We start from the raw sequence: 26,525 nt of genomic DNA, 5'->3' as shown, positions 1-26,525 counted from the left end.
TGTCTATGTTGTAGACTGTATTAGCATAAAGTTATTCATAATATCTCTTTATTATCATTTTAATATCTGAAATAACTCTTATTCCCAATATTGCTAACTTAAGTCTACTCCCATTTTTGTCTATTCAGTCTGACTGGAGGTATATAAATATTTTTTGGTCCTATGGAAGTAGCAGCTTTCAGTTTCATTAATTTTTCTATTTTTCTGTTTTCTACTTCATTGATTTCTGTTCTGATCTTTATTAGTTGCTTTTTTGAATAAGTTTAATTTGCTGTTATTGTTTCTAGTTTTTTAAGGTGAAAGTTGAGGTCATTGATTTGAGACCTTCTTCTTTTCTAACATAGGCATTTAGTGCTATAAATTTCCCTATAGGTACTGCTTTAGCAGCATCCCACAAATTTCAGTATGTTGTGTTTTCATTTTCATTCAGTTCAAAATATTTTCTAGGGGCTTCCCTGGTGGCGCAGTGGTTGAGAAGCTGCCTGCTAATGCAGAGGACAGGGGTTCGAGCCCTGGTCTGGGAAGATCCCACATGCCATGGAGCAACTAGGCCCGTGAGCCACAACTACTGAGCCTGCGTGTCTGGAGCCTGTGCTCCACAACAAGAGAGGCCACGACAGTGAGAGGCCCGTGCACCGCGATGAAGAGTGGCCACCACTTGCCACAACTAGAGAAAGCCCTCACACAGAAATGAAGACCCAACACAGCCAAAAATAAATAAATAAATAAAATATTTTCTAATTCTTATTTTGATTTCATCTTTGACCCATGGGTTATTTAGAAATAACCAAATATCTGGGGATTCTTCAAGATGCATTTCTGTTGATTTCTACTATAATGTTACCTTGAACACAGAACATATTTTATATGTTGTGAATTCTCCTACATTTTTGAGCTTTTTATGGCCTAGAATATGGTCTATCTTGTGAACTACCCCTTGGACACTTCAAAAGAATCTGTGTTTTGCTGTTTGGGGGTAATGTGTTTGTAACTGTCAATGAGGTCAATTTGATTGATCGAGTTATTCAGGTCTTTTATATTCTTACTGATTTTCTGTCTACCTGTTCTATCAATTATTGAGAGAGTGGTATCAAAAACTTGTGAGTGCTTTCTGTGTAGATCTCTTCACTTTAATGCTCTTTCTTCCCAAATCTAGTCTTTTTGGTCTTCTCTAATTCTCAGCTCCATCTCTTCATCTCAGGGAGTACCTTCTCCTTGCTTGGATATTCTCAAAGCAGAAAGCTAGTGCAAACATGCAACCACAGAGCTCAGGTTGTTTCTTTCCAATTTCTTTGAGATCATTGTTATTTGTTGCCTGATGTCCAGTGTTTCAAAAATTGATGTTTCGTTTATTGTGTCAGTTTTTTGGTTGTTTCTGGTGGGAGAGTGAATCCAGTTTCTATTATTCCACTTTGGCAGGAAGCAGACATCCTATGTGCTATGTCTTTCCTTTGTTTCTGCCTTCCTTATTGCAGTGGCTGAGCCGTTCAGTACAATGTTAAATAGACGTGGCAATTGTGGTTATCTTTATTTCATCCCCAATCAAAGGGGAGAAGTATTCAGTATTTCACCATTAAGCATCATGTTAGCTGTAAAATTTTCACAGATGACTTTCTGGAGGTTGAAAATTTTTCCTCTATTTTTAGTATGCTGAAAATTAATTTTGCATAAATGGCTGTTGAATTTTATCAAATGCATTTTCCTGCATTTATTGAGGTGATTTTTTTCTCATCTAATCTGTTATTTTAGTGAATTACTTCCATTAATTTTCAAATGATAAACCAATTTTGTATTCATGATGTATTATTCTTTTTATCTATTGCTGGGTTCAATTTGTTAATATTTTATTAATGACTCTTATTGGTCTGTAGGTTTTTTTTTTCTCTCTTGTAAGGTCTTGCCTGGTTTTCTGTATCAGGATTATTCTGCCTTGTAAAATGAGTTGGGAAGTTTTCCTCTTGTATTTTCTGAGTCATATAGTTTTGGTATTATTTTTTCCTTAAATATTTGTTTAAATTCACCTGTGAAATACCTGGGCTCGGGACTGTTATTCATGGGAAAGCTTTTACTTACAAATTTAATTTCTTTAATAAATAACTTTTCAGATTTTCTGTTCCATCTTGGGTCAGTCTGGTAATTTTTATCTTTCAAATAGTTTTTTCATTCATCAAAAAGTGTTTAATTAATTTAAATTAATTTTAAAACTATTAATTAATAGTTTTCTGTTATTTTCCCTTCAATGTCTGTAAGACCTGTACTGTTGTCCTTTCTTTCATTCCTAATATTGTTAATTTGTGTCTTCTCTTATTTTCTCAATTTGTCTAGCTAAAGATTTGTCAGTTGTATTGATCTTTTAAAAGTACCAGTTTTTTGTTTCTTTGATTTTCCTCTATTGTTTATCCACTTCCTATTTTATTGATTTCTACTCTTATTTTTAATATTGCCTTCCTTCTCCCCACTATAGGTTTAATTTGCTCATTTTCCCCCTTGATTCCTTCAGCTAGAAGCTGAAATAATTTCCTTCTTTACTAATGTAAACATTTAAAGGTATATATTTCCCTCTTAGCACACTTAAGCTGTATTCTACAGTTTTTAAATGTTATGTTTATTGAGGTCTCATTTATACACAAAAAAATTGATACTTTTTGGCATACAGTTCTATGAATTTTTAAAATTTATATGGTCATGTAACATCAACTGATCAATATATAGAATGTTTCAATCACCTCAAAAAGTTCCCTTGTGCCAGGACTTCCCTGGTGGCGCAGTGGTTAAGAATCTGCCAGCCAATGCAGGGGACATGGGTTTGAGCCCTGCTCCAGGAAGATCCCACATGCTGCAGAGCAACTAAGCAATTAAACTCAGTAGTGCGCCACAACTACTGAGCCATGTGCCACAACTACTGAAGCCCACACGCCTAGAGCCTGTGCTCCACAACAAGAGAAGCTACTGCAATGAGAAACCTGTGCACCACAACAAAGAGTAGCCCCCACTCGCCACAACTAGAGAAAGCCCGAGTGCAGCAACGAAGATGCAATGCAACCAAAAATAAATTTTTAAAAATTAAATTAAATTAAAAATTAAAAAACAATTCCCTTGTGCCTATTTTTAGATAATCTTCTTCCTCTACCCCTAGCCCCTGACAACCACTGATCTGTTTTCTGTCTCTATAATTCTGCTTTTTCCAGAATGTCTTAAAATTACAATCATAGAGCATGCATCTTTTTGAGGCTGCTTTCTTTCACCTAGCATAATGCCTTGACACATGTGTGAGTACTTCCTTTTTACTGCTGAGAAGTGTTATATTGTATGACTATACCACAATTTATTTAAGCATTGACCAGTTGGACACTTGTGTTGTTTCTGGGTTTTGGTGATTATTAATAAAGCTGCTATAAACATTTAAGTACAGGTTTTTATGTGAACTATAATTTGTTATTTATTTGGGTAAATTCCTAGGAGTGAAACTGCTGGCTTGTATGGTAAGTGTATGTTTAACTTAATACAAAAATGCAAACTATTTTTCAAAGTGGCTATACCATTTTGCATTCCTATCGCCAATGTTTGAGAGATCCCGTTACTCCATATCTTCAGCAGCAACTGGTATTGTCAGATTTTATTCTTTTTTAAATGAAAGCCATTCTAATAGGTAGTGGTATCTCTTTGTGGCTTTAAATTGCTTTCCCCTAATGTTGAGCATATTTTCAGGTACTTATTTGCCATCTGTATCTCATCTTTGGTGTAGTGTCTGTTTAAATATTTTCTAATTTTCTATTGAGTTGTATGGTTTATTTTAATTGACCTGTAAGGAATTGCTATATATTCTGTATACCAGAAATTTCTCTCAGTCCATGGGCTTTTATTTTCATCTAACTTAATAATATCTTTATTATTAAAGAGCAAAAATTGTTAATTTTGTTGAAGTCTATACTTTTTGTGTTCTAATACGTATTTTTCTAACCCAAGGCTACAGAGATTTTCACATATTTTTTTTCTTCTAGAAGTTTTATAGTTTAGATTTTTACATTTAGGCACATGAAATGTTTTCAACTTAATTTTTATATATGGTTCAATGTATAGGCTGAGATTTTTTGGTTTTGTTTTTCATGTGGACTTTCAATTGTTCCAGTACCATTTGTTGAGAAGACTATCTTTGCTTCATTAAATGGCATTGGCAATTTGTCAAATCAGTTGACCATAAATTTTGGGTCTATTTCTGGACTCTCCAATCTGATTCATTGATCTATATTTCTATCTTTTTTACTTATATAGATCAAGACCACATGGTCTTGATTACTGTAGCTTTTTATAGTAAGCTTTTTTTTCTTTAAACAGGGCTTTTACTATTTTTATTTATTTATTTATTTTTGACTGTGTTGGGTCTTCGTTTCTGTGCGAGGGCTTTCTCTAGTTGTGGCAAACGGGGGCCACTCTTCATCGTGGTGCATGGGCCTCTCACTATCGCGGCCTCTCTTGTTGCAGAGCACAGGCTCCAGACGCGCAGGCTCAGTAGTTGTGGCTCACGGGCCCAGTTGCTCCGTGGCATGTGGGATCTTCCCAGACCAGGACTCGAACCCGCTTCCCCTGCATTGGCAGGCAGATTCTCAACCACTGCGTCACTAGGGAAGCCCTATAGTAAGCCTTTTAATGAGTCTTATAGTGAGTCCTCCAATTTTGTTCTTTCTCAAAATTGTTTTTATTATTCTAAGGATATTATTTATTCATGGCTGCATAACAATTTACCCAAAACGTAGAGACTTAAAACAACAAACATTTATTATCTCACAATTTCTGTGAGTCAGGAATTCAGAGAAGCTTAGTTGGGTTTTTCCAGATAAGGGTATCTCACAGGTTGCAGTCAAGATGTTAACCAGATATGACAAGATGTTACAATCGTCTGAAGGCCTGACTGGGTTAGAAGAGTCATTTCCAAGTTCATTTACATGGCTGTTGGTGAGGGACTTCAGTGAGGGTCTCACCACATCGAGTTCTTCGTAAGGCTGCTCACATATTGCTACTGGCTTCTCCCAAAGTGAATGGAGAAAGAAAGATGTGTGAGGGAGAAAAGAGAGAAAGTGACATGGTGCCTTTTGTAACCTACTCTCAGAAGGGACATACAATTATTTCTGCCACATTCTATTGGTCACAGCGACTAACATGAATACCAGGATCACGGGGGGTCATCTTGGAAGCTAGTTACCACAGGTCCTTTGCCTGTCTATATAAACTCCAGAATCAACTTGTTGACTGTTACAAAGAAACAAACAAACAAAAACAAACCCTATGGTGGTTTTTGTTTTTTGGTTTTTTTTTTTGTTTTTCTGAGGTTTTTTTTTTTTTTTTTTGGCTGCATTGGGTCCTCGTTGCTGCGCGCAGGCTTTCTCTACTTGCAGCAAGTGGGGGCTACTCTTTGTTACGGTTCACGGGCTTCTCATTGTGGTGGCTTCTCTTGTTGCAGAGCACGGGCTCTAGGGCTCTAGGGCTCTAGGCACACAGGCTTCAGTAGTTGTGGCTCACAGGCTTAGTTGCTCTGCAGCATGTGGGATCTTCCCGGACCAGGAATCGAACCGTGTCCCCTGCATTGGCGAGCGGATTCTCAACCACTGCGCCACCAGGGAAGTCCCCCTATGGTGGTTTTGATTGAGATTCCATTGAATCTACCGATCAATTTGGGAAGAACTGATATGTTAAAAATATTGAATCTTCCAAAGCATGAACACAATATCTCTCCATTTATTTAGGTCTTCCTTGATTCTTCTCATCAATATTTTAGAGTTTTCAGCATAGAAATCTTACATATATATATATATATATATATATATATATATATATATATAAGATTTTATGTTTTGTGTTGTTAGTATGTATGATACCCCTTTTATAAATTTAACCTATTCGTGCATTGCTAGGATATAGAATACAACTGATTGTTTAAAAACTATACTGCAAACTTACTGACCTCAATTTTTAATTCTAATAGCTTTCTTTGTAGATTTCTTAGAATTTTCTACATACTCATGTTGTCTGCAAACTAGAAGATTTTTACTTCTTTCCTTCTAATCTGTATGCCTTTTGTTTCTTTATTTGGTTCATTGCACTGATGAAGACCTCCAGTACAGTGTTTAATAGCAGTGATATCCTAGAATAAACTACTTTGTCAAATGTATTATCATTTTTATATATTGCTGAATCAATGCTAATATTTCACTAAGGAGTTTTATATCCATGTTTATGAGGGGTATTAATCTGTAGGGGTTTTTTTCTTTCTTGTAATATTGGATTTGGTATCAGGAAAATGCCAACCTCATAAAACTATTTGGAAAGTGTTCTCTCTTCTTTCATTTTCTGGAAGAGTTTGTGTAGAATTTGAGTTTTTTATTTTCCTTAAATGTTTAGTTAGAATTCACCAGTAAAATCATCTGGGCCTAGAGTTTTCTTTGTTGGGAGTTTTATAAATACAAATTCTACTGCTTTAATAAATATAGAGTTATTCAGGTTATCCATTTTTTCTTGAGTGAACATTGCTAAATTTGCGTCTTTCATGGAATGTGTCAATTTCTTTTATGTTTTCAAATTTACTTTCACAACATAGTTCAAATATTTCTTTATTATCTTTTTAATGTCTGTAGGATCTGCATGATGTTTCCTCTTTCATTTGTGATATTGTTCATTTGTATCTTTCTTTTCTCCTTGATCAGGTCTGGCTAGAAGTTTATCAATTTTATTGATCTTTACAAAGAACCATCTTTTGATTTCATTGGGTTTTTTTCCCTCTATTGTTTTTCTGTTTTAAATTTTATTTATTCCTCTTCTTATAATTATTATTTTCTTCCTTGTCTTTGTTTTGTTTAATTTTATATTTTAATTTGGTTTCTTTTTTTTTTTTAATTTATTTATTTATTTTTGGCTATGTTGGGTCTTCTTTTCTGTGCAAGGGCTTTCTCTAGTTGCGGAGAGTGGGGGCCACTCTTCATCGCGGTGTGTGGGCCTCTCACTATCACGGCCTCTCTTGTTGCGGAGCACAGGCTCCAGATGCGCAGGCTCAGTAGTTGTGGCTCACGGGCTTAGTTGCTCCGCGGCATGTGGGATCTTCCCAGACCAGGGCTCGAACCCGTGTGCCCTGCATTGGCAAGCAGATTCTCAACCACTGCGCCACCAGGGAAGCCCCTTAATTTGGTTTCTTAAAGTGAAATCTCAGGTAATTTATTTGAGATTTTTCTCATTTTTTAATATAAACATTTAATGCTATAAATTTCCCTCTAAGCACTTGCTTTATCTGCATTCCACAAGTTATGCTTTAATTTTTATTAAATAAAAAATGTTTACTAATTTCCCTTGTGACTTTCTTTTTGATCCAATTAAATATCCAACATATTTAAAAGTATACTGTTTAATATCTTAGTATTGGGGGATTTTTCCAGGTATCTTTCTATTATTGATTTCTATTTTAATTCCATTATGGTCAGAGAACATACTTCTTATGATTTTAATTCTTTTACATTATTTGTTTTTATTGTTTTTGTGATCTATTTTAATGAACATTCCAGGTACACATGAAAAACACATGTACTTTGTTGTTGTTTGGAGGGATGCTGTATTCCCTGGTGGCGCAGTGCTTAAGAATCCGCCTGACAATGCAGGGGACATGGGCTCAAGCCTTGGTCTGGGAAGGTCCCACATATCGCAGAGCAACTAAGCCCATGTGTCACAACTACTGAGCCTGAGCTCTAGAGCCCACAGGCCACAACTACTGAAACTCACATGCCTAGAACCTGTGCTCCACAACAAGAGAAGCCACTGCAATGGGAAGCCCGTGCACCACAACGAAGAGTAGCCCCCCTCTCCACAACTAGAGAAAGCCCCCGCACAGCAATGAAGACCCAAAACAGCCATAAATAAATAAATAAATAAATTTAAAATAATAAATAAATATCAGTTAGATTATGCTGGTTCATATTTTTGTTTGGGGCATCTATCCTTTCTGATTTTTTGTCTATGCATTCTATTAATAATGAGAGAGTAAAGGTTTTGAATATAATTTTAGATTTCTCTTTTTCTCCTTTCAGTTCTATCAGTTTTTGCTTCATGTGTTTTGAAATATATTATTAGACATGTAAACATTTAGAATTATTATGTCTTTTTGATAAATTGACCTCTTCATCATTGTTAAATGTCTTTATTCCTTGTAATAGTCCTTGTTCTGAAGTCTACTTTGGTATCAATATGGCCATTTCAGCTTTTTTATAATTGTTTTCATAGTATATGTTTTTCCATTCTTGTATTTCAACTTACCTGTATCTTTATAATTAAATTGTGTTTCTTGTAAACAGCATATAATTTAATCATCCTTTTTTATCCAGTTTTAGAATCTCTGCCTTTCAATTGGAGTGTTTAAGCCATTTATTTTAATGTATTTATTTATATGGTTGAGTTGAGATTTACCATGTTGCTATTTGTTGTCTACTTGTTCATCCGTTCTTTGCTAGTGCTTCCACTATGTTGACATTTTTAAATTTTTAGCTTTTTATTAATTGAGTACTTTTTATGTTTTCATTTTATCTCCTGTTGTGGAGTATTGGTTATATTTTTTGATTTTTAATGATTGCATTATGTTTTACAACATACATTCTTAGCTTACCACAATCTACCTACAGTGGTATCATACTATTTCACATATAAGTAAGAATCTTGAATCATTAACCACATATAAGTAAGAATCCCATTTTTCTCCTACTATTATTTATGCTTTTGTTGTTATGTATGTAATTTTACATGGTGTTATTCCCAAAATAAACCATTATTTTTCTGTACACAATCAATAATATTAAAAACAACTTAAATGAGTAAAAAAAATATATTTACCTACCTATTTGCTACTTCCAGCACTCTACATTCCTTTATGTAAATCTGTTTTATTTACTATCATTTTCCTTTTGGGTCTGTTTCTCTTGACTCATACTCCTTCTTCCATTTATGGGCCACACTTTCATGATTCTTCACATGTCTACTAGTTTTCAATTAGATATTGGAAATGGTAAATCTTACATTGTTCAGTTCTGGATTTTGTTGTATTAAAAGTATTGGTTTTTATTTTGACAGGCAATTAAGTTACTTGGGAATCTGTCTGATCTATTTAAAGCTTGTTTTTGAAATTTTCTTAAGGGCAGAGCCACAGAAAACTCCTGTACATTTAGTTTATTCCCCTAGTAAAGCACAACATTTTGGTGTCTCTACTAAATTTTCTGTGTAATCAACAAAGTCCCTCTATTCTGGCTAGTGGGAACTCAAATGATTCCTGGCCTTGTGTGAGCTCTGTAAATTGTTCTTGACTTACATCCCCAGTAATTGTTCTTTCCCTAGGAGGTGATCTTTGCCCAATCTTGTGGAGTTTCACCCTATACATATGAGGAGTGGTTTTCAGTCAACAGTTCAAGGGAATCCCTATGATGATTTATGGAGCTCTTTCTCTGTGTATCTTCCCGTCTCCAGTACTCTGCTTCACAAATTCTTATTTTTTTTAATATATATTTTTCTTAACATCTTTATTGGAGTATAACTGCCTTACAATGTTGTGTTAGTTTCTGTTCTATAGCAAAGTGAATCAGCTATATGTATACATATATCCCCATATCTCCTCCCTCTTGCATCTCCCTCCCATCCTCCCTATGCCACCCATCTAGGTGGACACAAAGCACCAAGCTGATCTCCCTGTGCTATGAGGCTGCTTCCCACTAGCTATCGATTTTACATTTGGTAGTGTATATATGTCAATGCCACCCTCTAACTTCATCCCAGCTTACCCTTCCCCCTCCCCATATCCTCAAGTCCATTATCTACGTCTACATCTTTATTCCTGTCCTGTCCTTAGGTCCTTCAGAACCTTTTTTTTTTTTTTTTAGATTCCATATATATGTGTTAGCATACGGTATTTTCTTTTCTCTTTCTGACTTACTTCACTCTGTATGACAGACTCTAGGTCCCTCCACCTCACTACAAATAACTCAGTTTCTTTTCTTTCTATGTCTGAGTAATATTCCATTGTATATATGTGCCACATCTTCTTTATCCATTCATTTGTCGATGGACACTTAGGTTGCTTCCATGTCCTGGCTATTGTAAATAGTGCTTCAATGAACATTGTGGTCCCCGACGACTCTTTTTGAATTATGGTTTTCTCAAGGTATGTGCTCAGTAGTGGGATTGCTGGGTCATACAGTAGTTCTATTTTTAGTTTTTTAAGGAACCTCCATACTGTTCTCCATAGTGGTTGTATCAATTTACATTCCCACCAACAGTGCCAGTGGGTTCCCTTTTCACCACAACCTTTCCAGCATTTATTGTTTGTAGATTTTTTTGATGATGGCCATTCTGACTTGTGTGAGGTGATACCTCATTGCAGTTTTGATTTGCATTTCTCTAATGATTAGTGATGTTGAGCATCCTTTCATGTGTTTGTTGGCCATCTGTATATCTTCTTAGGAGAAATGTCTATTTAGGTCTTCTGCCCATTTTTGGATTGGGTTGTTATTTTTGATATTGAGCAGCATGAACTACTTGTATATTTTGGAGATTAATCCATTGTCAGTGGCTTCATTTGCAAATAATTTCTCCCATTCTGAGAGTTGTCTTTTCGTCTTGTTCATGGATTCCTTTGCTGTGCAAAAGCTTTGAAGTTTCATTAGGTCCCATGTGTTTATTTTTGTTTTTATTTCCATTTCTCTAGGAGGTGGGTCAAAATGGATCTTGCTGTGATGTATCTCATAGAGTGTTCTGCCTATGTTTTCCTCTAAGAGTTTTATAGTTTCTGGCCTTACATTTAGGTCTTTAATCCATTTTGAGTTTATTTTTGTGTACGGTGTTAAGGAGTGTTCTAATTTCATTCTTTTGCATGTAGCTGTCCAGTTTTCCCAGCACCACTTATTGAAGAGGCTGTCTTTTCTCCATTGTATATTCTTGCTTCCTTTATCAATGATAAGGAGACCATATGTGCATGGGTTTATCTCTGGGCTTTCTATCCTATTCCATTGATCTATATTTCTGTTTTTGTGACAGTACCATACTGTCTTGATTATTGTAGCTTTGTAATAGTCTGAAGTCAGGGAGCCTGATTCCTCCAGCTCTGTTTTTCTTTCTCAAGATTGCTTTGGCTATTCAAGGTCTTTTGTGTTCCTATACAAATTGTGAAATTTATTGTTCTAGTTCTGTGAAAAATGCCAGTGGTAGTTTGATAGGGATTGCATTGAATCTGTAGATTGCTTTGGGTAATATAGTCATTTTCACAATGTTGATTCTTGCAATCCAAGAACATGTTTTTTCTCTCCATCTGTTTGTATCATCTTTAATTTCTTTCATCAGTGTCTTATAGTTTTCTGCATACATACATACATAGTTTTCTGTCTTTTGTCTCCTTAGGTAGATTTATTCCTAGTTATTTTATTCTTTTTGTTGCGATGGTAAAAGGGAGTGTTTCCTTAATTTCTCTTTCAGATTTTTCATCATTAGTATGTAGGAATGCAAGAGATTTCTGTGCATTAGTTTTGTATCCTGTAACTTTACCAAATTCATTGATTAGCTCTAATAGTTTTCTGGTGGCATCTTTAGGATTCTCTGTGTATAGTATCATGTCATCTGCAAACAGTGACAGTGTTACTTCTTCTTTTCCAATTTGGATTCCTTTTATTTCTTTTTCTTCTCTGATTTCTGTGGCTAAAACTTCCAAAACTATGTTGAATAATAGTGGTGAGAGTGGGCAACCTTGTCTTTTTCCTGGTCTTAGTGGAAATTGTTTCAGTTTTTCACCATTGAGAACAATGTTGGCTGGGTTTGTCATACATGGCCTTTATTATGTTGAGGTAAGTTCCCTCTATGCCTACTTTCTGGAAGGTTTTTATAATAAGTGGGTGTTGAATTTTGTCAAAGCTTTTTCTGCATCTATTGAGAAGATCATATGGTTTTTCTCCTTCAATTTGTTAGTATGGTGCATCACATTGTTTGATTTGCATATATTGAAGAATCCTTGCATTCCTGGGATAAACCCCACTTGATCATGGTGTATGATCCCTTTTTTTTTTAAAGGAACTCCTTTATTTATTTATTTATTTATTTATTTATTTATTTATTTATTTATTTATTTTTGGTTGTGTTGGGTCTTCGTTTCTGTGCAAGGGCTTTCTCCAGTTGCGGCAAGCAGGGGCCACTCTTCATCGCGGTGTGCGGGCTTCTCACTATCACAGCCTCTCTTGTTGCTGCACACAGGCTCCAGACGCTCAGGCTCAGTAGTTGTGGCTCACGGGTCTAGTTGCTCCATGGCATGTGGGATCTTCCCAGACCAGGGCTTGAACCCGTGTCCCCTGCATTGGCAGGCAGATTCTCAACCACTGTGCCAGCAGGGAAGCCCTATGATCTTTTTAATGTGCTGTTGGATTCTCTTTGCTAGTATTTTGTTGAGGATTTTTGCATCTATATTCATCAGTGATATTGGTCTGTAATTTTCTTTTTTTTGTAGTATCTTTGGTTTTGTTATCAGGGTGATGGTGGCCTTGTAGAATGAGTTTGAGAGTGTTCCTACCTCTGCTATATTTTGGAAGAGTTTGAGAAGGATAGCTGTTAGCTCTTCTCTAAATGTTTTATAGAATTCACCTTTGAAGCCATCTGGTCCTGGGCTTTTGTTTGTTGGAAGATTTTTAATCACAGTCTCTATTTCAGTGCTTGTGATTGGTCTCTTTATATTTTCTATTTCTTTCTGGTTTAGTCTCATAAGGTTGTGTTTTTCTAAGAATTTCTCCATTTCTTCCAGGTTGTCCATTTTACTGGCATATAGTTTCTTGTAGTAATCTCTCATGATCCTTTGTATTTCTGCAGTGTCAGGTGTTACTTCTCCTTTTTCATTTCTAATTCTATTGATTTGAGTCTTCTCCCTTTTTTTCTTGGTGAGTGTGGCTAACGGTTTATCAATTTTGTTTGTCTTCTTAAAGAACCAGCTTTTAGTTTTACTGATCTTTGCTACTGTTTCCTTCATTTCTTTTTCATTTTTTTCTGATCTGATATTTTTTATTTCTTTCCTTCTGCCTACTTTGGGGTTTTTTTGCTCTTTTTTCTCTAATTGCTTTAGGTGTAAGTTTAGGTTGTTTATTTGAGGTATTTCTTGTTTCTTGAGTTAGGATACTGTTGCTATAAACTTCCCTCTTACAACTGTTTTTGCTGCATCCCATAGGTTTTGGATCATTGTGGTTTCATTTTTATTTGTTTCTAGGTATTTTTTGATTTCCACTTTGATTTCTTCTGTGATCTCTTAGTTATTTAGTAGTGTATTGTTTACCTTCAATGTGTTTGTATTTTTTATAGTTTTTTTCCTTTAATTGATATCTAGTCTCATAGTGCTGTGGTCTAAAAAGATACTTGATAACAATTTCAATTTTTTAAAATTTACCAAGGCTTGATTTGTGAACCAAGATATGATCTATCCTAGAGACTGTTCCACGAGCAATTGAGAAGAAAGTGTATTCTGTTGTTTTTGGATAGAATGGCCTATAAATATCAGTTAAGTCCATCTTGCTTAATGTGTCATTTAAAGCTTGTGTTTTCTTATTTATTTTCATTTTGGTTGACCTGTCCATTGCTGAAAGTAGCATGTTAAGGTCCCCTACTATTGTTGTGTTACTGTCGATTTCCTCTCTTACGGCTGTTAGCATTTGCCTTATGTATTGAGGTGCTCCTATGTTGGATGCATAAATATTTCCAATTGTTATATCTTCTTCTTGGATTGATCCCTTGATCATTATGTAGTGTCTTTCTTTGTCTCTTGTAATAGTCTTTATTTTAAGGTCTATTTTGTCTGATGTGAGAATTGTTACTCCAGCTTTCTTTTGATTTCCATTTACATGGAATATGTTTTTCAATCCCCTCACTTTCAGTCTGTATGTGTCCCTAGGTCTGAAGTGGGTCTCTTGTAGACAGCATATATATGGGTCTTTTTTTTTAATCCATTCAGCCAGTCTATGTCTTTTGGTTGGAGCATTTAATCCATTTACATTTAAGTTAATTATCGATATGTATGTTCCTATTACCATTTTCTTAATTGTTTGGGTTTGTTATTATAGGTCTTTTCCTTCACTTGTGTTTCCTGCCTAGAGAAGTTCCTTTACCATTTGTTGTAAAGCTGGTTTGGTGGTGCTGAATTCTCTTAGCTTTTGCTTGTCTGTAAAGGTTTTAATTTCTCTGTCAAGTCTGAATGAGATCCTTGCTGGGTAGAGTAATCTCGGTTGTAGGTTTTTCCCTTTCATCACTTTAAATACGTCCTGCCACTCCCTTCTGGCTCGCAGAGTTTCTGCTGAAAGATCAGGTGATAACCTTATGGGGATTCGATTCCCTTGTATGTTTTTTGTTGCTTTTCCCTTGCTGCTTTTAATATATTTTCTTTGTATTATTTTTTGATAGTTCGATGAATATGTGTCTTGACGTGTTTCTTCTTGGATTTATCCTGTAAGGGCCTCTCTGCATTTCCTGGACTTGATTGACAATTTCCTTTCCCATATTAGGGAAGTTTACAACTGTAATCTCTTCAAATATTTTCTCAGTCCCTTTCTTTTTCTCTTCTTCTTCTGAGACCCCTATAATTTGAACGTTGGTGCGTTTAATGTTGTCCCAGAGATCTCTGGGACTGTCCTCAATTCTTTTCATTCTTTTTTCTTTATTCTGCTCTACGGTAGTTATTTCCATTATTTTATCTTCCAGGTCACTTATTCGTTCTTCTGCCTCAGTTATTCTGCTATTGATTCCTTCTAGAGAATTTTAAATTTCATTTATTGTGTTGTTCATCATTGTTTGTTTTCTCTTTAGTTCTTCTAGGTCCTTGTTAAACGTTTCTTGTATTTTCTCCATTCTATTTCCAAGATTTTGGATCATCTTTACTATCATTACTCTGAATTCTTTTTTAGGTAGACTGCCTATTTCCCCTTCATTTTTTTGATCTGGTGGGTTTTTACCTTGCTCCTGCATCTGCTGTGTATTTCTCTGTCTTCTCATTTTGCTAAACTTACTCTGTTTGGGGTCTCCTCTTCGCAGGCTGCAGCTTTGTAGTTCCTGTTGTTTTTTATGTCTGCCCCCAGTGGGTATGGTTGGTTCAGTGTGTTGTGTAGGCTTCCTGGGGGAGGGGACTGTTGCCTGTGTTCTGGTGGATGAGGCTGAATCTTGTCTTTCTGGTGGGCAGGTCCATGTCCGGTAGTGTGTTTTCGGGTGTCTGTGAACTTATTATGATTTTAGGCAGCCTCTCTGCTAATGGGTGGGGTTGTGTTCCTGTCTTGCTAGTTGTTTGGCATAGGGTGTCCAGCACTGTCGCTTGCTGGTCATTGAGTGGAGCTGGGTCTTATTGTTGAGATGGAGATCCCTGGGAAAGCTTTCGCCATTTGATATTACATGGAGCCAGGAGGTCTCTGGTGGTCCAATGTCCTGAATTCGGCTCTCCCATCTCAGAGGCTCAGGCCTGACACCTGGCTGGAGCACCAAGACCCTGTCAGCCACACGACTCAGAAGAAAAGTGAGGAAAAAAAGAAAGAAAAAAAAAGAAAAAAGAAAAGAAAAGAAAATAATTAAAATTTAAAAATTTTAAAAATATTATTAAAATAAAAACATTTATAAAGTAATAAAAAAAAGGGAGCAACCAAACCAACAAACAAATCCACCAATGATAACATGCACTAAAAACTATACTAAGATAAACATAAAATTCAGAACCTAGTCAGTCGCATACAGCAAACCCCAATCTACAGTTGCTCCCAAATTCCATCGCCTCAGTTTTGGGATGATTCGTTTTCTATTCAGGTATTCCACAGATGCAGGGCACATCAAGTTGATTGTGGAGATTTAATCTGCTGCTCCTGAGGCTGCTGGGAGAAATTGCGCTTTCTCTTCTTTGTTCGCACAGCTCCTGGGGTTCACCTTTGGATTTGGCCCCACCTCTGCATATAGGTTGCCCTCTGGCATCTGTTCTTTGCCCGGACATGAGGAGGTTAAAGAAGCGGCTGATTAGGGAGCTCTGGCTCCCTCAGGCTCAGGGGAGAGAGGGGTACGGTATGCGGGGTGACCCTGCAACGGCAGAAGCCAGCATGACATTGCAACAGCCTGAGGCACGCCATGTGTTCTCCTGGGGAAGTTGTCCCTGGATCACGGGACCCTGGCAGTGGCGGGCTGCACAGGCTCCCTGGAGGGGAGGTGTGGAGAGTGACCTGTGCTTGCACACGGGATTCTTGGTGGCGGCAGCAGCAGCCTTAACGTTTCATGTTGGTCTCTGGTGTCTGCTCTGATAGCCGTGGCTTGTGCCCATCTCTGGAGCTCATTTAGGTGGTGCTCTGAACCCCCTCTCCTCATGCACCCCGAAACAATGGTCTCTTGACTCTTAGGCAGGTCCAGACTTTTCCCCAGACTCCCTCCCAGCTAGCCGTGGCGCACTAGCCCCCTTCAGGCTGTGTTCATGCAACCAACCCCAGTCCTCTCCCTGGGATCTGACCTATGAAGCTGGAGCCTCAGCTCCCAGCCCCGCCCATCCCGGTGGGTGAGCAGGCAAGTCTCTCAGGCTGGTGAGTGCTGCTCGGCACTGATCCTCTGTGCGGGAATCTCTCTGCTTTGCCCTCTGCACCCCTGTTGTTGTGCTCTCCTCCATGGCTCCGAAACTTCTCCCCCTCCACCCCCCACAGTCTCCGCCCATGAAGGGGCTTCCTAGTGTGTGGAAACCTTTCCTCCTTCACAGCTCCCTCCCAGAGGTGCAGGTCCCTCCCTATTCTTTTGTCTCTGTTTTTTCTTTTTTCTTTTGCCCTACACAGGTATGTGGGGAGTTTCTTGCCTTTTGGGAAGTCTGAGGTCTTCTGCCAGCATTCGGTAAGTGTTCTATGGGAGATGTTCCCCATGTAGATGTATTTCTGATGTATTTGTGGGGAGGAAGGTGATCTCCACGTCTTACTCCTCCGCCATCTTGAAGGTCCTCTTGGGTTTATACTTTTAATCACGTAAATTTGTTGGATCCCAGAGGGGAGTCATTGCATGCCATGCAGGGCCACAGAGGAAGCTCCAGGTTTTTGTCGGGTGGCAAAGACAGGAGCAAGAGGAAACTCTAGTCTAGAGCCTTTAATGGGGTTTCTGAACTTGAGTTTACTCAGGAATAGCAGAGGAACTGCAATTCTAGAAGGCACAACGTTGCAAGTTACAGGTCAGTCTGTGGAGAGTTCAGGATGGGCTGTATTTATCCCTCACAAATTCTTGTCACTTCAGTTTTGCTGGACTCTGGCATCTAACTTCTCAACTCATTGAGACTCTCAGATGTTTTTGGTTCCCCTTCCCACTGTCCAGAAATTGCTTCAAGGCAGAAAGTCAGGGTGATTTTGGGGTCCACTTGTTTGTTTTCCTTCTCTCAGGGATTACAGTAGTGCCTGCCTCTTGTTCAAGGTCTGAAGAATGTTGTTTCACATATCTGTCCAGTTTTCCATTTGCTTACACTGGGAAGCCAAGTCTGGACTCTTACTCCTTCAAAGCCAAAGTGGGTATTGCTTGATTATATGTTCATGTTTCACTTTACAATGTGTATTGCCCAATTACTTGCAATCCGTACCCCCCTAGGAATGTTTGAGTTTCTTCATCCCTCACTAACTCTTATTTGTAAATCAAATAGGTATCAAGTCACATCAGATTTTTAAAGTTTGTATTTCTTGATTACTAGTGAGGATAAGCACCATTGTCCTCATATGCTTTTTAAATATAAATTTTCCCTGCTTATATGCTTTGGCAATGGTAACCATACACTCTTGCTTACCTGACACAGTCCTAGGGTATATTGTAAGGTGCATAAACAGTATTAGATGTAGAATATTTATTGTGCTTACTAATGTTTGGATTTAATTGTACTTTTCATTGTTCTATTCTTCCCCAGACTTTCCTGCTTTCTATTTAATCGATTTCATTTCTTTTTAATTTACTTCTTTTATGCATTATTTTTCTCCTGTGTGTGTGTGGTTAGCTTTAAATTTTTAACATGCTTGCTGACTTGAAAAATCTAAAGTTAATCAATATTTCTACCCTCTTCCTGAACAAAACAAGAAAATTTGAACACTTTAGCTTCCAACTATTATGCTATATTTTGCTTGATATAATAGTCCACTATTTTATTTTCCACCTTGTTTTGTAAACCCCAAGTGAAGTATTTTCATTATTTTTATTTTATATAGTCAATTTTTGTTTATGTTACCCACATGTTCACCAGTTTCTTTATTCACCATTACATTTTCCATCTTACTCTTTCCTTATGGGTTTAATTCCTTTCTACAATTTTTCTCTCAGTGGGATTCTAAGAGCTATAAACTCTTTTAATCTTTGCTTTTCTAAAGATATCTTTATTTTTCCTTCACTTTTGAATGATAGTTTACATCAGGATGGAATTTTGAGTTGGCAGTTATTTTTCCTCAGCATTTTGAAGACATGTTCCATTATCCTCTGGGTTAAATATTGTCATTAAGAAGTCTGCTGCCCAAGTAACTATTGTTTGTCTACAGAAAATCATCTTCTCTGTTTTATCTTTGACTGTCGTATTTAGCAGTTTCACTATGATGTGTTTAGTTATAGATTTTTAAAATTTATTTTGCCTGAATATTATGTTTTTAATATAATTAATCAAGTTTGTCATCAATTCTGGACAGCTTTCCTCTTATGCATTCTCAGTTTTTTTCTTCTGGAACTCCTATTAGGCATTTATGGTGAGTTTATCATTCCATTCTTTATTTTTACATTTTTCATATTTTCCATCTTTTTCTCACATCATATTCTACTTTGGTTAAAGCCTCCTGATCCTACTTCTAATTCATTTATTATCTTTTCTCCTATTTCCGACATGCTTCCATTGAGCTTTTAGCTCCAAAGACTGTATTTAAAAAATTGTTTATTTGGTTCACTTTAAAACCTGTTTGTTCTATTTTCATAATGACTTATGCATATATTAGAATCTACATTACTTTTTAAAGGTCTTTATTCATTTTAAACATACTTATATTATCTTTCAGATTGCTATTCTATTATGTCAACTTTCTGATACTCAAATCCTCCTGTTGTTGGTGTTTGCTGAGCCTCAGGATGGACTAGAAAGTTGTCAAGTGCCCAAGCAGGGCTCATTCTGGATGTCTGGCCTCACCTCTCTCTGTGCATCTGCCTTATTTTTCTCTACTTTCTTTCAGATTGGCTTTCCCTGCTTCACATGGATGCGGCCAAACTTTGCTATCAGCTTCCTGATAGCCCAGCTCACCTGTTTACTGCTATCTGTTCAAGGGACCAGCTCCGGCTGAAACTAGTATCTTAGTCTCCTTTCTCAACTTCCGGGGGAGAAGATTGGATTGGCCCTGCTGGGTCATGGGTCTACGCTGGTCCTCTCAGGTATGGACAAGGAATCAGGGCCACATAATAAAAAGACAGTTTCTGGACCACACTCCTATGTCAGGCAGTAGTCAAAGAACTGGATGACTGTGGATTGGGAAGACACCCCTCAAAAATACTTACTACATCCTTAAGCAGAAATGTTATCCTTTGCATCATTATTCACAAAGTGACCTGGAGGCTCATAGATAATAACAGTGAAGAGAGGCAGAAAGGGGTCTTAGCAGATGCTCTGAGCCTCAAATTGTCATTTGAGGCATTTCCACGTGAGAGAAAGAATAGTGATCTAGTAACAGAAATGGCTAAGTAGCAAAAAGTTGACCCTTAAGTCCCCACCTTGTCTAGATGCTACAGGGTGGAGGGTAAGAGTCCCCCATTAAGAGGACTCCAGAGGAAGCCATGACCTCTAGGGGATCTGGGTTTTTATTAGAGCCAGAAGATAGAGTATTGTTGACAGAGTTCGCATACAGGAATTTTGGTTTCTTACAATGCAATAGGACTGGTTGGGTTACAGGGGAAAGGACTAGGGGAAAAGTAAATAGTGAGAGATCAGCTGGCAGGTGGGGGTGGGAGGTGCAGAGCAGTATGGGAAGAATTCACAGGTGCATGTGAGCTGACACTGAGCAAGGAGGCAGGGATGAGCATGAGTGTAACTGATGAGAGTTGGTCACATGCTGGACCTGGTGCTCAGGGGTCACTGGGTTTCAATGCCTTTAAATATATCTTATATAGTCTTCCCCTTCCCTTTTTCCTGTTCTGTTCTTTCAGTTTTCATCAGCTCATTCTTTAAGATGCAACCCGATTCCCACTTCCCTTGGCAGGACTTCCCAGGGGTTCTCTAATCCACAGCGACCTCTCCTGCCTCCTGTGGCCCTTCTGGTCGCATCATTCATTTGATGATTACCTATGCACTACTCTGTGCTACTGTTCCAAGCTGCCATCTACTCCTATATCATCATTTAACTACCCATGGTTTATGTTGGGTTTTACCAGTGAGACTGGAAGCTCCATGAGGGAGGAACGTGTCTCGCCCTTCTTTGTACCTGCTATAGCATGGTGGATAGTGACCCTCACATAGTAGGTGTTTAATATGTATTTATACCGACTTTCTGGGTTCTTGTTTATGACCTTCGGCACATCACTCTGTGACGTTCAGTTTACCTAATTGTAAAGTAGAGATAATAACCTCCTCTCTCCATTCATCTATTTTGTCTCTCAGTCGATTTTTCTTGAGCACCTACTCTGTGTGAGCGTGAATGTGTGGAGTGAAAGCTTACTAACAGGATTGCTAAAAGCATCAAATAAGATATTGGATGTGAAAAATGCCAAGAAAAGCAAGAAGCACTTACAAAAGAAAGGCATAATGCCTTTTAGACATTGGAACATTAAATTATTTTATAAGCTCCATCCTGAGTTCTTATAGGACTCTGAGTCTATAGTACCTATGTTATAGCACTTATCACACTGTGTGATAATTATTTGTGTATATTTCTATCTCTGCCCCAGACTGTGAGCTTCAACATGGAATCCCCAGCACTTAGCACAGTGCCTGCCACGTAATAGGTCTCCGTAAATATTTTAAATAAATAAATGAATGAAAAAAAATCAGCTTCCAAACATGCTCAGCCTATAAAAATGTATTCAGACAGTAAGCACACTGACAAGAATTCTGTCCTAAGAATCTCGTGGAGAGGGTTACAAATGAAGAAAAAAAAGAAGTATGGATTTTGCCCTGAAGGAGCTTATAAATGGAATGGAGAAGCAGAGAATATGCATCTAAAAATGCCTTAAGATGATTTATCAGATTACCTAAAAGCAGTTGTATTTTTAAACTAGGACACTAGCATTGATGGATTTCAGAATAAATCAGGCAGGTGGTGTTAATCAGGAGAAGCTTTTTGGAAAAACAGGGAATTACATAGGGAGGCATTGACAATATAAACAAAATTTACAGTCTGCCACTTCATGGATGGAGGGGCTACATGGACCACTGGTGGTTTGCAAGGGTATTTGAGAGCTCTAGAGCCATAGTGCTTGTGGGAGACTTTCTGTCCCTCTGTTGGAGACACACACATCTTTGTGGCTACAGTGGTGGAGTGATGGGCTTGAAGTGCTTCCCTTCTCTGGAGGGAAATCCTCTGTCCTCAAGTGTTTCTTTCTTTGCTTTCACATCGACCCTTTGAAGGTAGCCGCTTTGCAGCTCTCAAGAGCTCTCTCTCAGGACTGGGCCTGCTCTGAAAGTGCCCCCATTTCCAGTATGGAACACAGAACTCATTCAGTTATGATTCTTTGTTCCAATGCCTTTGATCATCTTAGGGAGAGGTAATTTGAGTAGGTCAGCCGAGGGCAGAGCCAGGGTGACAATTGTTTCTCTCACTCAAGATAAGAGGTGGAAGGCAGAGGCCCCTGCTTTTGAAGATGTAACTTATTGCCTGGTTCACAGCCTGTCCTCCTCAAACAACATCCAGAAATATGGCCTCAGAGCTCACCTTACAATAGGTATTCTATGTTCATTGATTCAACAAATGTTTACTGTACTGCTATGATGCGCTAGCTATTATTCTAGGTGCCAGGGATGGAGCTGCAAGCAAGAGAAAAAAGTTTACTGGTTTCACAGAGATTATATTTAAGCGAGACAAAAAGGAAATCAGCAAGTTAATTTTATACAAGATAATGTATAGATACTGTTAAGAAAATAAACAATGGGGTCCTAGAGAAGTCTCAGAGAAAATGCCCCTGAAGTTGCAATAGTTGAGCCAAGAGTTTAAGAATAATGAGGAACCAGCCATACAAAGAACTAAGGCAAGACTATTCCAGGCAGAGAGAAGAGTAAATGCAAAGTGCAGAGGCAGGAACAGAATTGGAGACTTCAAGACGTGTGCATGTGCTCACTCACACATGTGAGCACACACACAAACACACACACACACACACACATACGTACACTAGAGTAAGAGCATTTCAGGAATCAAGATAGAAGACAGCAAAGCCCAGATCACGCAGGCTTAGTGCCCCATGGTAATGCACTGTGATTTTATTCTGGGGCAATGGGAAGCCACTGACCCACTGGAAGCAGGGGGAAGGTGGGACCCCCGCAGGAAAGGCTTCGTATCTAGCCTGTGTTATGGGAAGCAGCAGCTGCTGTTGCAAGGTCTTAGAAGTGGTGAAACTCCCCATATGACCCTAAACCTTTCATCTCTCCTGAACCATGGCACTTGCCAAGTGGAGACGTTGTCCACGATCCTCAAAGGCTGCTTTAAGATATGTCTTTAAGATAAACTGCAAAGCCCAGAAACTTGAGGCTACGTCTGTCTTGTGGGCTCCTTTAAAAAGGCCAATGAGTGGATGGAAGACCAAACAAAACTCTTTATGTCACCAGGGATCACCAAAAATCACTGAAGTCACCTCGGAATTATTTCAGACATATCAGTGCCTCTTCTGCATTGAAATATTCCTAATAAGCATTTTGTCTTGTTGGTGTATTCCATTATTGTCCTCTCTGGGAATTTTCCATTAGCCCGAACTCTTCCCCTTCTGACATAGCCCAGCTCCTTCCCCACAAACATGGAATGTTGGATCAAGAAGGCATCTTAGAGGATATCTCATCCAATGTGCTTGGTTTGTGAATGAGTAAGTGGAGGTTCAGAGACGGCAAATGACTTGATAAAAACCGTATAATCCATGTCTTTGGGTCTTAGTCTTATCTCCTTCCAGTAGACTTGGCTAGCATGAAGGAGGACAGAGTAGGTAAGCTTAGACTGGTCCCTTGATTCAGAAAAAGAGTCCCCACATGAAGCAACCAATTCAAAGTTTGCCCACACGGAGAGTCTGGGAAGCGAAAATGAAATGTTTGTGATGGACGGGATATCTCCTCAAGCTCCAGCATCTATAACTCAGAACCTCCAACACAAGGCGGGAGAGTGATGACCATGGGGCCTGAAAATCTCATCAGTGTTTTTATATCTGCAGGAGGTTTCAGGTGAAGTATCCTGGTGGGGGGTCGTGGGGACAGCAAGTGCTTGCTCTTCATTCGTGGGAGCCAAGTGGCTCACCTTGGGGCCTGGGAAGACAGGTGCAGGGCAGGGGAGGGCCGGCGCTGTATGAGGGGTGAAGGGGATGGGCCCTGGTAATCCAATAGCCTCCCGGAGCCACTCAGTGCTCCACTCCAAATCCATCACTGCAAATGAACCAGGTGACAGGATTAAATATCCCCTAATTGCAGTCCCCTGGGAGGGGCTGTGCCAGCTGTCTCTTCCACATGCCCAGCCCAGCAGATGGGAGATCAGATATCAAAGGGTCACTTCTGATGGCCCAGAAGACAGCCTGGGTCCTGGCCACCTGGGCCGAGAGGAAGGAGGAACAGAGGGCAGATTGGGGTGCTGTAATGGGTCTGAAAAACAGAATATTTAGTACCATCTGCCCCTTAGCATCGATGTAGTAAGGTCTGCACTACTCCGTGGCTCCTGCTTCTTTGTCCTCCTCATTCACCAGGACGGGATATGGGCTGCTGCACCTTCTCCTCCTGCCCTCTGAAACTCGCTGCTAGAAATGGATTTCTGCCTCAGAAAACCAGACATCCTCACGGGCATGCAGAAGTCCACCTGCCCAGCCCCTGTCTCTGGCCCAGCCTGCTCCTCACTAAACCCTCAGAGGCAAGGATTTCTCACTATTCCTTCCAGACCTCTTGGAAGAGAGGCTCTATAGGGTTGCTGGGTTGTGTATTCTAGCATCCTGGGCTTCAATAGCGGGCAGGTTCTTCAAATTCCTTGAGGACCAGCGCAAGAAGAAGAGGAACTTACATTTGGGCTCAAGAAATGGACTTGAGCGCCAAACAAAGCTCCTGAGCAGGAGAGGCTGTCTGGGTGCAGTTGGCTGGACTGAGAAAGCCTGGAGCAGGGGAAGAGCAGGGTGACTTTTGTCAGGCTCTAGGCTCTTTTCTTCTGAGACCTTTTCACATGGGGTGATCTGCCATTGTCTTCCCTCAAGACTGCACTCACCCAAATCAGCTCCCACCCAAGAGCGCTGGGCAGTTCTGTGGGAATAAGATGCATTTCCATCGAGCTGAAATCATGATATTGTAAAATCAGCAGGAGCAGGTATAAGCCAAGAAAAGCTCTCCATCCAGGGAAGGCGCCAAATCACAGGCAGAAAGAAGGTCTGTGCATCAAACCTCACTGGGGCTCAGGCAAGAGCTAGAAACAGGCATCTAAAGGAGCACTCAGCCCACGACGCCAGGACTGCAAAAGACTCCGGTGACCTTTGAAACAACACGATTGTTGAGAAAGACAAGACCTCAACAGAGGGGTCAGGACTCAGGTCAGTTTTCCTTGGGGCAGCTGGAGAGCTCCGGGGTCATCGGCCTCTGGACCTAGAAGAGGGTCTGATGCTGAGCCAGCTCTAACTGATCGTGTTTCTCTTTTTAAAGGGTCTACCATGTTCTTAGAAATATGCTAAGGGCAAAGGTGATTAAGACCAATACTGTCTTTGCCCTCAGGGATCATGTTTGACTTAGGGAAGTCACTGCATTGCTCCAAACTTCAGTTTCATCATCCATCAAATGGAAGTTGTGACATCTACCCTAGGTCCTTCAGAGAGCTGCCGAGAGGCTCACATGAGATGACCGAGGGAAAACTGCTCTGGAAAAGCTCTTTGGCAGGTACTATAAAAGTGAGCAGTATTTGGAGTAATGCTTCAGCTCAGAGAACAATGTAGCTGAGTTACCACGAAGCTGAGACCTCCTTCCCTTTCTCCCTGGCTTATCCCTTCCCTTTATTCTAAACAGAGACTTAGTCCAAAGAGAACCATCCCATGCTTGATGATAAAAGGGACAATGGGATTTCTGGGTGGTCCTCTGGGCCCACAGATAAGAGCCCCGCAGTCCAGGATGCCAAACAAACTAGGTGATTTGTGAGCGAGGCAGCAGCAGAGCTATAGGCTAAGAACAAAGGACTTGGCCCATTTCTGTGTCACTGCAGTGGTCACACACCAGCTGAACACATCAGTTTCTACTTGTGTCCTAATTTTAGGAAAACCAGAAATCTGGAATCTCGACATAACTCACCACCCCCGAAAAGGACAGGCGGTTAGAGCAGGTTGGTTCCTGGTAATGGTGTCTTCGGGCTAATCATGTGTTCCCATATAGGCCAGCGAGCCCAAATGCTGGAATTATCTGGGAAATTTGTCAACATACAGATATCCAACTTCTACCGTGAGAGATTCTGATTTTGAAGGTTTTGGGGTGGGACCTCAGAAAGGATTCTGATCTACCAGAAAGCTTGAGAACCTCATATATAGACAATCCACCCATGTCTTGTCTGTTTTCATTATATGTTCAGGACAGAGCACAGAATAGACATTCAATAAATGTTTGTTGACTGAGTAAATGAATTTATTAAAATATATCCAAATACACTCAAGTAAAAAGCAATGAATGGCAAAAAGCAAACTTTTTTTTTTAGGATTTAGAAGTCTGCTAGGATCCAGCTGTAGCTGATTGTCTTTCTGACTCTCAATTCTTCAGGGTACAAAATTGAGAAACCTAGATTTGACTCTTTTGTGCTTTCTATTAGGTTTGTTCTGAATAAATGGAAACTTGCTCCCATTGGCATAAGATAGAGCTTGATGTAAAAATGGTTTATTCTTGCTCCTTCCTTCAATATATTTTATTATTATTAATGCATTATCAGTAATAATAATAATAGTAAATGCCTTTATTTCATTTCCTCATTAGAGATCTTATGAAAGAGATAGGGAATTATTATCCCCACTTAACAAATGAAAAAACTAATGCATAAAGAGGCCATATAGCTCATCCCTGCAATCACCCAATTAGAAAACAGCAGGATTGGACTCTTGACTCCAAATCTGGTATTCTTCATACTCTAGCAAGCTTCCCCTAAAACACTGCAGATGTGACTCCAGTGACCTCCCACGTATGTCACGCCAAATGTGCAAAACAGAACGACTGGAATCACCCACAAAGCACCAGGATGTGTTCCTTTACCAAAGAATCCCTTTTTACAAAAGCTCTTCATTTTATCTAGGATCATTAAGAGGTTAAGTAAGACAGGTAATGTAAAGAATCACTCACTGCTAATTGAAATGCAGGCAAATCATCT

The sequence above is a fragment of the Balaenoptera ricei genome, chromosome 8 (assembly GCF_028023285.1).
Source record: "Balaenoptera ricei isolate mBalRic1 chromosome 8, mBalRic1.hap2, whole genome shotgun sequence".
In the NCBI taxonomy this organism is placed as follows: domain Eukaryota; kingdom Metazoa; phylum Chordata; class Mammalia; order Artiodactyla; family Balaenopteridae; genus Balaenoptera; species Balaenoptera ricei.
This window is presented reverse-complemented; position numbering follows the sequence as displayed.